The sequence below is a fragment of the Gigantopelta aegis genome, chromosome 4 (genome assembly GCF_016097555.1).
Source record: "Gigantopelta aegis isolate Gae_Host chromosome 4, Gae_host_genome, whole genome shotgun sequence".
Classification (NCBI taxonomy): Eukaryota; Metazoa; Mollusca; class Gastropoda; order Neomphalida; family Peltospiridae; genus Gigantopelta; species Gigantopelta aegis.
The window spans coordinates 46,024,114-46,032,602 of NC_054702.1; positions in this window are offsets into that span (position 1 = coordinate 46,024,114).

The following is an 8,489-nucleotide window of genomic DNA, read 5'->3' on the forward strand; positions in this document are numbered from 1 at the left end:
TGACAAACACTGGTAAGTGTAACACATTTTAAATCCATAATTTAAAAAAAGAAATTACTTACAGAGAAATCGTTAGAAAAGCTTTAATAGTTTTGAAAGGATGATTTTGTTTCTCGTAACAATATCCGAAGAGAATGAATGAGAAATGGTAAATTGTAGGTACCATACAGAAGTGTGTACGTGCTGGTAAGCGCGCGGTTATGTTCAAAGACAAATTGTTCATTGACGGTGTTCAATTTCACCTTTCGTCAGACAAAGTGAAAAACACACATGCCACGCATGCATACATCCGATGTGAACAATAATTGGTGGAATTGGTGGAAACTAGCACAAACCGGGCAACGCAAATCATGACACGAACTCAACTTTGCAAATGTTATCTTGGAATATCCATGGTAGGTTATCTGACGAACTGAATACAAGACAATTTTTAGATTAGTTACAAAGTTACGATTTTTTTTTTCTTTCTTGATTTTTTTTACACAATCATTGGATTGATAGTAATTTTGTATTTTTACCCCCCCCCCCCCCCCCCCCCCCCCCAAATTCAGGCAAAACAGTGGGGAAAATTCGGGCAGTTTTTATCTGGGTAAAATTTCTGGCAAACCAACCCCTCCAGGCCCCCTAAATCAAAGAGTCCCCATACGCCCATGTGTTAGCCCGAGTACTATGACTGTAAGCGAGCTAGACGGACATTTGGAAGGTTATACGCTTCAAAATGTCCGTCCAGCTCTCTTAAGTCCGAGTACTCGGGCTAGTCTAATGTCTGAACCTGTGCCAAAATTAAAGCATTATTTCAAAACCATAGAACGTATCTAACTTCAAACGGAGACCAATGTTAAAGAATGGAATGGAATGAATGGATGTTTAACAGCAGCACAAAAGTAGAGATCGGCTATTAGGTGTCAACCAAGGTAAGTACATCAATATGATTATTTCTATTTAAAATAAAATTTGTATAAATATGTTAAAGGGACATTCCTGAGTTTGATGCAATTTTTAAGATGTTATCGATCAACGGGAACTGTTTTATTTAACGACGCACTCAGCACATTTTATTTACGGTTATATGGACTCAGACATGGTTAAGAACCACACAGATATTGAGAGAGGAAACCCGCTGTCGCCACTTCATGGCTACTCTTTTCCCCAAGGGCTAATCTTTTGCACCATCCCATAGACAGGATAGCACATACCACGGCCTTTGATGTACCAGTCGTTGTGCACTGGCTGGAGCGAGAAATTTGATTAACAGACACTTTTAACGATTCTAATTACATATCAAATATATTTTTCGGCATAAAATGTTCTAATATTTGTACTTGGTTAAATTTTATTTTATTTCCTAAAATATATTGTTTTTCGTATGTACGAAATTATTTGAAGACAAAATCCAATTTGTGCTTCTTACGAATATTAAGACGACCAGAAACACATTGAATATACAGACACTGATATTCTAAACAAGAGAATGTATTTAACATGTAAGTTTAATCGTAGACATATTTTATTAGTCGGAGACATCTTACAATGCAGGAGATTCAGGAATGTCCCTTTAAAGAAAACCAAAACCAAAAATAGTTTGTCTGGTTTTCTACGAACACGATAGCGTTTATTACTGAAAACGTCACAGTGTTCGTACAGAACCACACAAACTGTTCTACTCCTAATCCAGATAATGAATGTATTAGCAAACGTAGTAAACTAAAGAAACAAATCCTTTCTTTTTTTGTTTTTCATCTTAAAGAGAATACACGTCTGTAAATGATCTTGTAATAGTTATAATCATACGACAGTTACCTTTGTTTATTGCGTAGAATCGCATGTCAGTATTTGGTGTTAGTTCTTCATTAGTTACATGTTTAGAGTTGTGCAACAGACACAGTCCTGACTTCTTGTTGTGGAAAAACGCGAAACAAGACTTGTCGGCCAAACATCGGTCCGCGCACGCTGTCACTGCCCACACGCTGAAGCCCGGGGGACCGTCAGTCAGCGAGTGGCCTTTGATAACCAGGGAAAACACGCCGGTAAGCAGATAAGCCATTTTGAAACAAACTGGATGAAAAACCCAACATCAAAACGCGCTTGTGTCAGTCAAACAGCTTAGAAAGGTTGCTTTATTACATGTACAGAAAACAATATTGATTAAAGATCCAATACAAATGTAATACAGCACGCAATTTCATTAAGAAAACCAAATGCTTAGAGGTATATTAACATCGTGGCTAACAGTAGTGAACAAAAAGCTACTGTTAGATAAATGAAAGAAGGCATATATACAAATGAGAAGAAGAATACCACAACAATCCTATGTTTGACGTCAAATACCTTTACCTCGATCATTTCCAACATCAAAACGCGATTGTGTCGGTCAAACAGCTTAGAAAAGTTGCATGAGTGCGAGTGAGTGCGAATAATTTTTACATGTTCATATACCACTAGATTTTCGAGCATGTCCGTCCCGGGGCCTGTCTCTGGATAGCCAATGTTTTGCTCCGGGACAGTAAAAATTAAGGGGACAATTTTGAAATTTACATCCAAAAATTAAATAGTGGGCCTTTAAAACTTTGATGTGCATCTTTAATTAATATAATTAATAAAAAAAGGTCTAAAAGTTTAAAGTCCGATCTATATGGTCCGGGCCAGGGGGGAGGGTAAGTTGGAGGTGGGCGGAATTTGGAATACGAATTTAGTAGTTAGGTCAAAGACCGAAAACCAAAATGAGCTACAAAAATTTAAGTCCAAACAATAAAATTAGAGTGCTCGACCGAAAAGGTTTTAAGGTGATTTGAGCAATTTAGACGGGCTGCCAAAATAAACTGCGTCGGACTGTTTACAAAAAAAATAAAATAAAGATAACATTTTGAACTGCGGCCGAAATGTTTTAAGTCCAACTAAGCCCCAAAAAGGAGGGGCCTGTCCTAAGAGAGGGTGCGCAGCGGAACTCATGGCGAGTTGATGGGATGATCGGCTAGGAACCTTGGGAAGATGTAACACTCTCCCCGAAGTAGTGATGAGTATTCTTCCGGAAGTATAAGCTTGATAATCCGATGGATGATTAGATTATCCACGTCTGCCAGTGTTCGATACTTATGTGAATAGTATACTTAGTTATAGGTCTGAAGTATGGGGTTTCCATTCTGCACAGGACGTCGAAAAGATTCATATACAATTCTGTAAGAAGCTTCTGGGTGTACGGAATGGAACTTGTACTGAATTTGTTTACAGCGAATTAGGTCGATTTCCTTTACAAATAATAAGAAAACTGCGGATCTTCAAGTATTGGATAAAGCTACGTAATACTAGTAATTGTATTTTAAAAGCTGTATATGATGAAATGTATGAGAATGAAGATAATTGGTTAACGAATGTTAGAAGGGAACTTAATATGTTGGGTCTTAACTATATATGGAATCTAACCTATGTTGAGGACCATTATTTTAATGTAATTAAGGAAAGATTATGCGATAGTTTTAAACAACATTGTTTTAGTAAATTAATTACCACGCCTAAGGGCATTCTGTATCGAAATTGGATAAACGAGTTTAAATTACAAATTTACCTTACTAAGCCATTAGAAGGAAAATATTTAAAAGAAATAGCAAAAATGAGATTATGTGCACATAAATTAAATATCGAATCTGGTAGATGCAGGAACATTAAAAGAGAGGAAAGAGTATGTGCACTTTGCAACAGTAATGAGATAGAAGATGAGTTTCATTTTATATTGCAATGTCCACAATATTACGACCTAAGAAAAAAGTATATAAAAAGTTATTACTATATGCGACCCAGCGTTTTTAAACTTTCACAACTTTTAACCACTGGAAATAATAAAGACCTAAACAATCTTGGGAAATACCTAATAACGGCAAATATAATAAGGAATTCTTTAATTAATTAATAGAATAAAACAAATAGTGTAATTTTATAGTAATTGAATGAATAGTGAAATATAATTATTGTTATTTATAAGTATGTATTGATCATATAAATATTTTAATTCGATGTTACTTAATTATCTTATTGATTAATTAAGTAATTGAATGATTAATTATATTATTTATTAGTATCCACCATTGTTTGTACATATTGTATATAGATGTATTTATATTTATGTTATTATTAATGCTGATAAGATGTAAATCTTAAGGCAATAAAGAACTTGAAGAAGATGTGACTTCCCTCGACATACTGGAACTGGTACCGCCCTTGACCAGATGGTGTTGGTCTCCAGCTCTTTGGGACGAAGGGGCCTGGTAGTTGAGAGATCGCTGTGAACTACCCCTTCACACACTCGCGGTACCGTCCAGGAAGCTTGTTACGGGCGATCTGCCAAGTCGTGGGCTGTGTGTCGGACAAGTCCTGGACCGATACCTTCCTCTTCTTGGACCGGCCTCGGTGGCGTCGTGGCAGGCCATCGGTCTACAGGCTGGTAGGTACTGGGTTCGGATCCCAGTCGAGGCATGGGATTTTTAATCGAGATACCGACTCCAAACCCTGAGTGAGTGCTCCGCAAGGCTCAATGGGTAGGTGTAAACCACTTGCACCGACCAGTGATCCATAACTGGTTCAACAAAGGCCATGGTTTGTGCTATCCTGCCTGTGGGAAGCGCAAATAAAAGATCCCTTGCTGCCTGTCGTAAAAAGAGTAGCCTATGTGGCGACAGCGGGTTTCTTCTAAAAAAACCAGTGTCAGAATGACCATATGTTTGACGTCCAATAGCCGATGATAAGATAAAAAAATCAATGGGCTCTAGCGGCGTCGTTAAATAAAACAAACTTTACTTTACTTTTCCTCTTCTTGGCGTCACGCTCCGTAGCAGCTGTCGCAACAACTTGTGGAGGCGCCGGTGGTTGGTGCGGACATCACTCTTCTGGTCTCCATCGGCGCTGGTGTGCTGCAGGGGGAATGAGTAGTAGATGGGGCGATGACGCAGAAGCTTTTGACCCCCCCCCCTGAACCGCCCCTGCCGGTCTCGTCTTCTTCTATGAAGCCGGAGGGACCGCCTCTGACGGTTGAGCCGCCCGGTTTGGTCCCCCCTGAACCGCCGTGGGACGCCGTCTCCTCCTACTTCCCGATCTCTTCTGTCTAATGTCACCATAATAAAGGGTGACAACAGCCGTGTTCCCATTGTGTTCAACGCGATACTTGGCCAATCGGCCAAGCTCGCGCAACACAGCCCCAAGGGTGGGGGGGGGGGGGGGGGGGGGGGGAGAGAAACCTCGACGTTTGCTAAACACAACTGCATTGTAGCACAGCTCGAGTAGGAGTGGGCTTGTAAACAAATGACCCATCCACAAGTTAGCTGCAAGTGCAACGGCTGTAAATAACTTACCGCTTTCGCTCCTTAGATACATTTTAAAAAAAAATCGTTGTGAGATAAATGGTATCTAACGGCCACTCATATATTATTTTCTATTTATAGTTTCATCGAAATCGGCCAAAAACGGAAATCAGAAAAGTCTGTGACAAAAAAGTGAAAATATATAGGTTTAAAAACAAAAAACAAACAAAACAGAAACAAACAACGTATCTGAATACTTTTTGCACATCAGAGTAAATGCGACAATAATAATAATAATAATAATAATAATAATAATAAATAAACAAATACATAAATAAATAAATACATACATACATAATATACATACATACATACATACATACATACATAGAAAGAAGAAATAGAGCACATTGATTAATGAATCATCGGCTATTGGATGTCAAACATTTGGCAATTCTGCCTCATAATAATCAGAGAAAACCTGCTACATTTTACCATTAGCAGCAAGGGATCTTTTATATGAACTTTCCCACAGACAGGAAAGCACATACCGTACCACGGCCTTTGACCAGTTGTGGTGTACTGGTTGGAACAAGAAAAACCCCAATCAGTTGAATGGATCCACCGAATAATTTGATCCTGCGACACAATCACATCAGACGAGCGCTCAACCGACTAAGCTAAATCTCGCCCCATAAACAGAAGTGCTAGCTTTGTTACTTTCTCTAGGAAAATATAGCTGACCACAAAACAAATCGCGAACAAAATTATACGTATTATTATTTGTAATACAACAAATGTGTAGTCACAAAATACGGAATCATTATGTGTATTTAACATGTAGTCTACTCTTTTGGCTAAATGTTGTTAAATGTATCGTCATTATCCCAATTTGTGAAAAAGGGGCGTGCTTCACTGTCCCCATTTTTGATGGCACACCAGGGGCGGGTCCGGTAAATATTTTGCAGGGGGGGGGGGGGTTTAACGGAAAAGGGACACATGGACCAACAAACATTAAAAGAGGGGAAGGGGGTCGCTTGAATAGTTTTATCAGGGCGGGACACGTGGTTACCACAGGGTCCTCCCCCTGTACCCATCTCTGCACACTAACTTTGTCGGGACTTTGTGCATGCTTCGTTTGTTGTGTTTGTTGTGTGTGTTTGTGTTTGTTGCATATACACATGTACAAGACAAATATGGAGTTACTATTATCGAAAGGATCAGGAAGCCATGCCCGTAATCGAAAATCCCTCGGCACGACACTGTTTTTAAGTAGGGCTCCCCCACTAGAACACTAAAATTGCTTTAAAAGATGTCAAAATGTTCTAAATGTTTTAAAGGGACACGCCCTAGTTGTTAACCATTACGCCGTTGTTTTTCGCTATTAAACCCATTTTCTCACAAATAAAATTGCACTTTACTTACATTTTATTATTTAGAATATACATTTCCATTCACCTGAAGTGTTTTTTGGTAATCCTGGTAATCCTGGTGTTTGTAATACCACAAAATGCATTTTTCGTATTTCTTAAAAACGCACGCGCGTCTGAGAAAAAACCGTTGAGCAGACACGGTCTAATCTATTTTTAGAGGGGATCTTCCCGTTTCAACGTCACAGACGTTGGTATACCACGTGACTGTTATCATTTTGGTTCGGTTTGTTTTCTCGTGCACGGTTCGCGCAATCAACATCTGATTTGTTGTCGTTTGCTTGTCGTTCACAGTTCGTGAACATTTTCATTAACAATAAAGTTCAGACAAGTAAGTATCTCAATACAAAACGTTACAAACCCTTAAAACCAATAAGTCTTACCATATCTGGAGAGGACATAACAGTTGGAACATGCCCAGGAGAGGTGAAAGGAACGCACCCCAAGTCTGTGTGCACTCTGGGAAATTTGTCCTGACATAGGCATTTCTGTGCTTCGAGCGACATCTACCGGTGACATCAGAATACTAACTTTCAAAATCATTTCAAGTTATTGGGTCACGGTGATTCCCATGGTATTTATCGATATAAAACCTGCTTTTTCACTCTATTTTATAAAAACGTGATCTAAGTGTGTTACAGTTTTGTAGATTAACCAAAATTAGAATTAATTTTCGCGGGCTGAAACTAGGGCGTGCGACTTTAATAATAGTTGAGTGAGGAAATTGCCATTCTGACCATCCCCAAAACAAACATTATCATGTTCATGCATAACAGTTCTCCAAAACATAGTTATCGTGCAATAAATATAAATTGAATTACTTGATATCGCAAATAAGACCACAGTGTATACGCATAACATATACTCATAACAGTCCACCTTTTTTTTTTTTTTTTTACTATAATATATCTAAAATTTTGTCCAGACGAATATATATTTAAAGTCAGAGTGTGTGTAGCAATTTATCAGTTCATAATATATATAAAATATCAGGTTACTATGTGTTGATATCGTGGTTATTTGGCGAGGTTTAGATGACGGTGTAACAGACGCGCTTCAGCGAACCTGTTACACCGCTGTCGAACTGAGCGAAATAACCACGATATCAAAACGTAGTAATCTGATATTACTCATGTCATAACAATTACTCAATATCTAACTAGTGTAATATTGGCACGCGCAGATTGACTGACTAGCATATAATAAAACAAATAAAACAGTACACAAATGTAGCACATCGTCAGATATCGTTTTTACAAGACTAAGTCCATTGCAGCCATGCGCTTTGAAAGTATCTTCAATGTCATTAAAGAAATAATGAAAACAGAAGACGTGATAAGTTTTCACCTTGTCTCACGCCTATACAACATGGAAAATAATCTGTATAAACACCTTGAACAGTCACATAGGATTTAATGTGGATAACATTAAAACATTTACCGTTGTATAATTTTTCACTACTTTATCCCATAGTCCAACTCTCCACACAGAATCAAAAGCTTTTTTAAAGTCGATAAAAGTACAGTATAATATTTTCTATCTACTTTTTAGCAGTTCAATAAGGCCATATAATGTAAAAATGTGGTCAGCTGCAGTAGTGTTTTTTTTTATAATTTGAATGACGTCGGCATCGACTGTTTCACTGCAATAAAATAAACGGTGCATGATGCGTCCTTTTAAGAACGCTAGAAAACTTTACGTGCAAAACTGCTGTGGAAAATGTTTTGTTCAGAGATTATTAACGTAGCTAACTGTGTTTGTACAAAATAGT